Genomic DNA, 10997 nt, shown 5'->3' on the forward strand with positions numbered 1-10997 from the left:
CCTATTATGTCATTAGTGTCAACATACAAATTTTCAAAGGCCATTCATTTCACCATTATTTTTGTATGACGGTTCTTTCAATCAGTGCTTGTATTACATGAGCAGTTGGATTTGAAAGCAAAGCTTTGTTTGCAAACCTTCAGACTTCCATAATTGTGTGGCAAGGCACTGGCACGGTGACGAATAGCTCACACTTCCTCGATCCTGCACCACAGAGGCCCAATGCTCTATTTGAAGTTGGATCGCGTAACAATTCGACGGCACACAAAGGAGAGTAACACACACAGCAGAGCGTTCTGCTGTGTGTATTTCTCTTCTTTGTGTCCTGCTGTGTGTGTTACTGTTTGTGTCCCGTCGAATTGTTGTGCAATTCAACTTCAAGCTTCTGTACCAATACAACAAGTCTTCAACCTCACCAATTCTGTAGTTATTAAGCCACAATGATGCACATCTTTGAAATGTCCCAACACGAATTAGCTCTCCAACAAATCACCACAAGCATAAAATTTTGCTGCACAGGTGTATGCACATGCCATATTCTGTACCACTAAACTCGCAGGAATCAAAGAGGCAAGCATTAACCAGCCTTACTGCTGCCGTTACCATCATCATCATGACACCGATAGAAAGAGAGTGCTGCGTTTCAGTAAAGGGAGTGCCGGAGGGAAAGGTGTGACAGCGAGGCTTACAATAAAAATAGCAGTTACAAGACATGTTCAGCGCCAAAATATGCTGCATATCGCTCATCCAACTCTGGCATTGCGGCAAGCTTTTACACGTTTGAGCATGTCACAGTTTGTGTAATCATTGCTCTAAAGCTGTACAAAAGGTCTATTCGCTCTGCAATCTTTATTTTTATCATGGCGGGTTAAAGACCCACTTTTCATTGGCATCTGCACCACATTTCTCCCGATATGTAATTTTGCCTTGGTGGTTCGCGACATGTTCACGCACACCGAGTTCTGCAGAGCATTGGATCTGCATTGTTCTACTGCTGAAGAAGTAGAGCCCCATTGTGAGACGAAAATATACGATTTGTCCATCCAGAATAACGCTTCCCCCCCCCCCCAAAAGAAAATGCACTGAACCACTGGCACATGCATCAACAGTGAACACAGCAAACACTCTGAAGTATTTTCTTCATGCAAACCAGCACACTAAGATTCTCAATGCATATTCATTTCGCCATAAATGCATAGGCACAACCGGCTTGGCGCGACATCCGCATCTCGCACTGCAACGAATTGTGCAATGCCTTGCTGTTTCATAGTGTGGCCGATAGATGACGCATGACCAAAATTCAGCATTATGCATACTAAGTAACTTGTACTAAGTACTAAGTAATCTCATAAAAAACCCCAAGTTCTTTATGAGATTAGCATTCAGAGGGTACTTCACACAATTTGTGATATCCATTTATCAATTTTTATTTCATTAACGTCTTTCCCCAAACGGTGAGCCATTTGGAAGGCACCCTGATAGACAAGTAGAACAATCGGTAAAAAGTCAGCAACCAGCGAAAAAGTCAGTATCATAGGCTGCCGCATGTGTGATGTCGGTAACACAAAATTTAAGTCGGCTACACAGAAGTGACAAATTTGGCAATATGGTGCATCTAGACATTGCTTCAATGCTAATCACAGTAACGTTGACATTGAAGGCGCCTTAATTCCTACGTATACGTTCCGTCGACACACCCGACTACGTTCGTAATGTTTCCGCGAAGTAAGAAGCGTTCTTTTATAAATGCCCGCTCAGCCGCAGTCTTCGGGAAAGCCAGCCACCGCTTCCGCACTGCCGAATCAATAAGCGCATCAGACATCTCTGATACAGAGGCTCACAGTAGTTTGATGACGCCCGATGTAAGGCTCGGCACCGACGCTTCCCTGAAAACTCCCAGTCCCGTAGAAACGGAGGGCGCAGAGGACTTGCTTTTCGACGGTGAGCGAATGAAGCCCGCCACGCTGTCTCCACAGACGAGAGCCTTCGCCTAGCTCGTCACACAGCCAGCGCACTGATGTCTTCGACAGGCAAAAATGACGCTGAAACTCCACGGCGGTCATGTACGTACATACGTGAACGGGTCCAGACGGTCATACTGACGCTTGCTGCCGCTGGATGCAATAACACAGGCTGCTGCTGCCGCCGCCATGTTCCCGAGTTTAACTCGGAGGGGGTTTCGCGATGTACGAGTTTAGCACGAGTTCGCCTATCAATCAAAGCCAGAGGTCACGCCCCGCGCGAGGCATGTAACTCTTGTGCGCGCACCCACCTCGGTTTGGCCACGCCCAACTTATCTTTCGGCAACAGCGACGCGGTGCCGAGCTGAGAGGCATCAACAACATTCACCACCGACATAAAACACGCACAACGCACTGTCATCGGTGATGTACTGCGCACTACTATCAAAAACAAAGCGTTGACTGTCGCTGGCTTATGCATATATCTTCACGGGCTGAGATGGCCCCACAGCACGGTTTCATTGCCTGCATTGTTGCGACGTAGCGCACAGTAAATAATTATCGGCACGTCACTGTAGCTGCTTGCAAGGCGTCGATGCGCCGAGGGTGACGACGATGCTGAGGAGTGCGTATCGCAGCAGTCGTTTGAGATGGCGGCTTTGTCATCGGTGATGCATCGAGCCACAACGTCGTAAACACGATCAGCGTCCGAGAATCGCTCGCTCTTCTAGACCCAGTGCAATGGCATTTCTTCATCACAAGCACTGCGCACTCAACAGTTCCAACACCTTCCCCAGTTCGAAGTCTCATTTCATAACCGCACACATGAGCCCTCACCTGCCAAAATGCGATTGCTGCGGTGTCGTTGCGATATCCTTCTGCGATCGCTGCTGGCTCCAGCATAGGTGATCCGCAAGCACCTTGGAGTGCACAACACACTCAAATACTGCGTACATGCGCTGAGAGGCACTTTCACTGGGCAAGCGATGACAAGCGATGAATTGTGTCGCTGAGAAGCACGCACTTCTTCGCAATGCATCGCCGAGGCTTCGCGCACAAAGATTGGTACATTTTCACTGAACTTCGTCACTACGGACACTACGGACCGCCATTTTTCTGCGACAGCCGTTGCTCCCGTATTTATGACTAGTGTATCATTTTTAGTGGGTAAAGCGGGAGCCTTGAATCGCCTGCGATGAACAGCCGTACCGCGGCGCTGCGTTTCTATTTCACTACTAGAGAAAAAGTGGTGATCACTGACATTATTGAGAATAGCACTGTAGCGCCGCTAGGCGACTTCTTACCGTATGAACTGCGTCGTGCGTGCGACACGCTTCAATGTATCCGCTTCTAAGCTTTCGCCTCACTGTCGCCACTCGCGGCAAGAAGTGCAAAATTTAATGATTTGCTCGATCTCCGTTTGTCATCAGAAATTTCTAGCATTCAAATAAAAAAACAGACACTTAAAGAAATAAAAATGTTCGTTATTTTATTTATTGTATTTTAACGTATTCGTTTGAGCGAAAGCGTAGGTGCAAGAATGCGCCGCATGTACCCTGTTCGCATTCGATGGAGGATAGAAAGATAGCGCCCGAAAGAGGAGGCACGCCCTTGACGCGCCCGGGAAAGGCGTGGCAAGCGGCTCACGGCAAGTGTGCAGACAGACAGCGGGACAGTCACGGTATTGCAAAGTTGCGATAATCCGTTGATAACATTTCGCGGCGCTGGCGCGTTTCGTTGTGCAGCCGTCTGCGCTTGAAGCGTGGAAGCAGCGTGCCGCGCAGGGAGCGCTCATGTTGTCATACGCGGCTTTTTGTCTACATATTTTTTTGCCCGCAGCCTTTGCGCGTTTCACGCTATCTCCGTTCACTGACTGCCGTCGAGCAAACTCGGGTAAAACTCGGGTGAACGAGAAACTCGGCGCATCCTGCATAGCACCCCGGCATAGGTCGAAACCTTGGTTGTTCGTCGATGAACCGGATATTAGCATTTTCCCTCGTGCACTGGGTCAGTTCGTAGCGTGTGTCACGACTGTACATCGGGCGTCGAGAAGCCGTACGCTGAGCGCATTGGTCATAGCACGGAGTCGGATGGCGTGTTGTCATCCTCGACTGTAGGGCTGCGCTGTACTCTACGGCCGCTGCGGTAACCATCGGTTGCCAAGGGGCGGAAAGTGACGCCGTCATAGCCTCACGTGACGCGTACGTGCCATGGTGGTCGCCAGTTGGATGCAACAACTCTTGGCGGCGGAAAAGTTCCTCGCGGACAATCTGTCGGATGGTCGAAGGAAGGTCGAGGCAAGGGCTCGTGTCCACACTGGCAACCGTCGTAACGTTGGCCAACCGACCAAACTATGGCGCAATCTGACGCACCTGCATTGTTTCAAAAGTTCTGCAATGCCGAATGACGTCGGACACAGCATTGAGGCTCTCCTTTCCAATTAGAAAATAGTACGCATCCTCAGCCACTCCTTTCAGCAAATGTCCAACTTTATCTTCTTCCGACATGCGAGCACTGACCACCTTGCACAGCTTGAACATTTCTTCGATATATGTTGTGTATGTCTCACTTGGTAGCTGCGCCCGTTGCGACAGTGTCTGCTACGCACGCTTCATTTCGGCGACTGAGGCTCCAAAACACGCCTTTAACTCGTCAACAAAATATTCCCACATCGTAAGCGCGTCCTCGTGATTCTCGTACCACACGAGGGCGGTATCGGTCATGGAGAACACCACATTGGTGAGGTGAGCGGTTGCATCCCACCCGTTGGACTTACTCACTCGTTTGTAGTGAACGAGCCACTCGTTGGCATCTTTCCCCCGCTTTGCCTCCGAAGGAGGATAGAACTCGGTAGTATGGCAGTGGACTGCTAGGCGCTGCCCTCGGAGCGGCTACTTCTTGTGGCATGTCGAAGACGGTCAAGGCTGATGGCGGGAGGCGCGCTCTTCCAACGGCTTCGTTGCTCTGCGTTGCCCTCCAATCCTATAGCTCACATACCACAAACGGCAACCAAGGATAGCGCAATTTTCGTTCTCGTGTGCTCTTTATCCAACGTTCACAATATAATGAATCAAACTCTGGTGTCCAGCGCGTGCTGAAGGCGCACAGTGGCCTATGAACAATGTCGGGGTGGAGGTCTCCGCGGACCACAACAAACGATATAAAGATAGCAGATGCGCCATCGAGCGCCGAGAAGGAATATGACAGTATGTGTTCACCTTGACGCCTTCTTGTACGACAGACGTGATGTTTCTTATAACTACATCCAGGAAGTCGTTGATTCTGTCTGCAAAAGGGGTGTGGTGGGAAACTTAGGGAAGCGTTGGCATAGCAGGTGTTTCAGGGACAATCTCATGGAGTAAACTGCGTCATTTCTTTGACGATACATTATTCGCGCGGAGAGCATAATTATTTAGTGAAACATCGTGGATGAATTCGTTAAGCAGTTATAACGCTGACGAATTACCTTTCTAATTTATGGCTTTCAAACATACTCGTTGATTTTCTTTTTTTTTTTTGAGGTCGTAAAGTGTTCTTTCTATTTAAATTGCCAGCGGCAAATAGCATAAATGTTGTACGTGAGCTGGAATACTCGAAGCGGTAGACATCATTTGCAGGCGAAATGCAGCTGCTTAATTCACTATTTGACAAAACAATGCTAAAAAAAAATTCAAGGTAATTTCTTTACGATGCACATTGAAATTAATTACGAGTTGCAAGCCAAGAGTTTTGCAAAAGATATCCACTTAGAACGAACTTTAAGGACTGCACGGGCTTCGAGATATGCTCCGTAATACATTTGGTAAATATGCGCTGTTGTTCCACTCCGTTTTAAACCAAACGGTCGTTTTATGCACTGAGGAACGAAAAGTCGCGAACGCCCACATGTATATTGTCGCACACTTTGTGAATGAATATTTCAAACCAGTGTCATGCTGAAAATTCGTTCCAAGTGGATACGCCTTGCGAACTCACAAGCTGCACTTCGTAAATTGCAATATGTTCCGTCAATAAATAATGCTAAGTAATGTCTACCTCTTTGAGTTATGCAGCTCAATGAATGGTATTATAATATCTGCCACAAGCAATTTAAAAAAAAAAAAAATTCTGTTTGACCTTGAATAAGAAAAGCGAGAACGGACCGGTATATACGTTTTATGTCAGGGGTGAAAACGGTTGTCCTTCGAAACGTATTTCATAGTCGGTGCGGGGAGCTTCCTGCACTCTTCGATTCGCGTTCCATTTTGCCTTAAAAACTAATTTTCCACACACGTAGTACTTAGACTAATAAAGTATCTTTTCAAAACCCTACTATTCTAAATTTCGCGGCAGTACATTTGTTACCAAAATATTAAATTAAAGTGAAAGATTGATTTCTGAATTTATCGCCAATACATCAGTGCGAGACGTTAGTGTTGCGTCACGGAGTCCAAAGTGCTTCTACGCATTCGAGAAGTTGTGACTCAGTAAATGCTTCTGAGCCTTAATTATGGTAGGCATTATCTCGGACGCAACTTTGATGCCGCCTATTCGAATACATGTAAAACGCAGAAACGCTTTTATGAAACAGCCCGCAGCCATGTGGGCGATCTCATGTGCACTTCCGAGGGGGAACCAGAGTGCCGTGAGCTGGAAAGGGCTAAGCTCGTCCGCAGCGTCTGCTGCTGAGGTCATGATATAGGAGTTCTGTGGTACCAGTGCGTGTGACGGGCATCACAGCCCCTGCAAGGGGCGATGGCGAGCGGTTACGAGTTGGTCTCAGCGAGACGCGCCCTTGGGCGTTGTCGCCGCTAACACCGGTACGACTAATTTGCGACGAAGCGCTGCTCTCGTCGTTGGTGGAGCGAAAGCGCGAAAAGAAAAGTGTAGGGCCGCGCCAGACAGGCTGTGCGCCGACGATGGCTGTGATATGGCGCCAGAGTAGAGCGTGTCGTCCGTACGGAAACGAAGCGCTGCATGAACGGAGGCCTATCTGCGGCGGCAGATGTGAATCGCACCCACGCGTAACCCACGCGCTGCCTCTCGCAATCTCCCGATTAGCGAGGCATACGCTCCCCACTTCCCTCAGTTAGGATCGTGCCGCACAAGACAGATTGTCCGCTCCAGCGAACATACCGCGAAATGACGAAACCTATAGAGCTGCGCTGAAATTTCGTATTAGGGAGTATCATAGTCGTCGGTGATTTTTTTTTCATCGCCTTTTTCCCCCCTTCTTGTGAGCGCAGAATATCATATCGGGCACCGTCTTGTTTGCCTTTCCTTCTTCGTTTCTCTCTCTTTTCGCTGCCATGCCATCGTCATGGTTCCGTCGTCGGTCGATCTTCATCGTGCCTTCCTTCGTCGCCATGCGTGGTATTCGCATGTTCGAGAGGGACATGTTTTCGCTGAGCGACGCGTTAAAACTTCACGAGATTTAAAATAAAGTTGTTTCCGTCCATCCATTCCCATGCACACCGCGCGGGTATCACATAAACTTATAGCCCAATGACACGACGTAGAATAACCAGGGCCGCAGCTGTGTGACTCGAAGCACTCTGCTCCGCTCTGGCCAGGTGGTGGGTCTGAATTCTAGAGCTAGATTAGGTGCAGGGGGTGTGTGATGGTAGCGCCCCCACAAGGCCGTTGCCGGAATTCGAATCCGCTAGCCGGTGGGATGACGGTGTGCGTCCTCGGCCTCGAAAGTGACCGGGATCCAGGTGCGCTGTCGCTGGTCAGACGTGCTTGGCAAAATGCCGAGTATCCATGGCTCAGCTTCAACCCAGCCCACACCGACAGTTGGGTGACCAACTGTCGCGGCGTGACGGATTGGTGTTGATGTCCCACTGTCAACCTTTCTTTTTTCTCTTTTTTTTTGTTTAAAGCGATACCATTTATTTTATAGGCTCGGTTCCGGAGTGAAAAAATAGTCACTTGAGGTTCACTTTCCATTCGCGCCAAAATAATGCTTTTCCTTTTTTTCATTCATTTTTGTTATGCTTATATATGTTCAGTTCTGGCTCAATGCCATTAGTTATTGACTCATAACCAACTCTGTGAACAGAATTATGCTACTGCCACAGGCACATTTTTGAAAGTTTCTGTTTGATCTTGAAATTTAAAAAAGAAACCCGCCCGGTTGGTTCCGCAACTGTAGTTGCAGAAATACCATTTGCTGCGATAGCGTGAGAGCCCTCCGACGTTACCTTTTAGATGAAGGTGTTTACTAATGACTATCTTGGAACTCGTAGACGTAGTTCAGTGACCTTCCGCTGCATCAGCACGAGGTCGGGGGTTTGATACCCAGTCATGCATGACGGCCACTTTTCTATATAAACTAAATGCAAATCTGGTTAAAGCATGTGTACTAGAAAAAAAACATCAGGTGGTCAAATTTAATCCGCAGGCTTCCACTGCTGCATCCTTCCCTCATAATTAGAATACAGCGCTACAATGTTAAGGCTGAAACGGAACGCGAACACAAGCACAGACGATGAAGCCCTTGAATCGACTGATCTATAGGGAAAGAACACAGCGGCCGTGAAATGCAACCAGCGCCATCGCAAGCATTAATCATACCCTACAACCCCTAATATATATGCATAACATGGGGGGGGGGGGTCTAATACAATGAATGAATCTATCATTAACCCTCTTCAACGTTCTTTTCTTCTTTTTTTATCAGACTGTGTACATTGAACCCGTGGTCAGTGTGTGTACACTGGTTGTGCAGAATGTGAAACACTCGCAATGGCGCACAAGCAATAGCTTAGATTAGTTGGTGTCCAAATCTTAGCGCCGGATCCGAAATTGAACCATCGAATGTGCTGCGGAACGCGCGAATTGTAGCCGAAACAGGAACGCATAGAAGCATTGGTCAAAACCGCTCGACCACAACTCGCACCCTGCTTATTGCACTAGAATACAAACCGCCATTGAAGAGCTGGCATTTCATTCGGAATGTCGAGACGGGTGGAAGACCAGTGGTGTGTGATATTTATTGTTTACACGTTTTACTGAAGAGGTCGCAGGTAGGAAATTTCATTCTGCGTGAAGTTCGTGATCTTGTAGTGCTTGACGTATTCCTACACAAGTATGTGATGAGTACATGACTCGACATGCATGTGCATAATATTCAGAAGTAACTGGAAGTACCAGAAGTTCTGGAATAGCCGCAAACTCAGCCGGAAGCAATGACCTACGCCGCTATCGCCCGCCGTCAAGGTCCGCCTCCGCGACCGCGCCAGGGCTCCGTAACGCCGCAATTCTATCGTTCATCGCCACCGCCTCCAGCGCGCCCGCTCGTCACCCAGCGCAGCTACACGAGGAAGACGGACATTTAGCGCGCCCCCACCACCACCCGCTCTGCTGTCACTGCGGGAAAGCCGGCCATGTTTGCCGCCGATGCCTGCGACCTGCTGGCTGACCTGCGAGCACGACTTTGTCTCTAAGCTGCCGTTTTCAAATTACGCACGCGGGCTGCTACGTCGGCCCAGTCGTTCCCGCCGCACATGTAAAACAGAGCAGCAGAAATGCAGGAAAACATGGGCTTTCGTATCGTGTGCTGCACTCATTTTTGCGTGCGACTAGCGCGGGAATAGAAGAAAAGAAGAGTAGGTGTTGCGGAACTCGAAGAAGGGGGCGTCCTCTGGAGCTGCAAGGAAGACTTTCCCTCACCTGTTTGTTGACAGGGCATCAAGTTTATCCAATTCACCAAGTTCAAAACTAATTAATCTAATTGCATATTTTGCACCATGTTTTGCATTACTCCGTTTTTCTCACTCATGTATTAGTGTATCACTCGTTTTTCCAACTGTTGTATCGCTGGTCAACTGCAACAAGATTTCATTTTAGCGGATGTGTTGGTAGACTCGAAATGCATACTACTGCAATAATCTTGGCAAAGCTGGAAGGCTGATAAATCTCTAATTCTATCTTTAGTTGCCTAACCACAGCAGCTTAGCCGACGAAGTATGCGCCTTATACTTCGAAGATAGGACTTGGATAGGGGGCCATGACCTCAGAGATATTCAGCTTGCCGCTTCCACCGCTAAATCTTGGACACGATTCCGAGGAGCAACGCTCGTTCAGTGTTCCTAATCCTGCGTCATTTCCAGAGAGCGGTAAGGGCGACGTTTTAAAACGGGGTTTCCTGTACCTATATATTGGAGGCTCAAGGGCTTCGCTTGAGGGCCAGTGGCCGGATGAGGCTCTCGGAGACGACACAGGGTAAAAGAGCAATGCAAAAGACAACCTCTACTGCCCGAACGCCCAAGCCAACTGGAACTCCTCCCTTGTCGATGTGATATGAGTTGCGAGTGGGAAGTTTTGAGCTATCGCAGTTGTTTCTGATGTTGATGTGCAGCGCGGCGATCCAAGACAAACCCTGAGAGACAGTGACGCATTCTACTATGTTCTTATCATGGCGTTTACCTGCCCGTCCTCATCCTTACTGAGCTCATGGTATGGTAGACTACATGATAGTCGGCTCACTACCAGGGCCTGTGTGAGTCAGCATCTCTGTTTCTCAAGTCTTTCCTATTGAAGGTGACCCTATGTATCATGCGGGATATTTGTTTTAACATTGTTCTTAACATTTTGATGATGTGATCAGCCTTCTTCATCGGCATGGCGTGGCTGCCTGGTGGCTGAAGTCGGATCCAAAGCGCTCGTCGGAATCTCTGCGAAACTGTTAAATTCTTTGCAACTAAAGGCAATGCGCACAATCTTGTTTATTTTTATGCTGTGCAACCTGCAATATTATAGAATTTTTCTTTATCTCCCACCACAAACGTAATAACTTTGTTACACTGCAGCATTCATGTATCTTCACAACATCGCTTGCAAGCTATGGCGAAATACAAACTGCAAATGCGGCAGATGCAAAGCGTGGCACATGTATGCAGTCACATGTCACAAGGATGAAGACGGTGTATTATGTTTGTTACGGAAATAATGGTTATGACAGACGTATGCGCAGAAGAAGTACGACACGTACTAAGCGATACTTAGATAATGGTTTACTTCTTGCGTCACAGGGAGACATACCCATTCTGGGCG

Source organism: Dermacentor andersoni, chromosome 9 (assembly GCF_023375885.2).
Source record: "Dermacentor andersoni chromosome 9, qqDerAnde1_hic_scaffold, whole genome shotgun sequence".
NCBI classification, from domain to species: Eukaryota; Metazoa; Arthropoda; class Arachnida; order Ixodida; family Ixodidae; genus Dermacentor; species Dermacentor andersoni.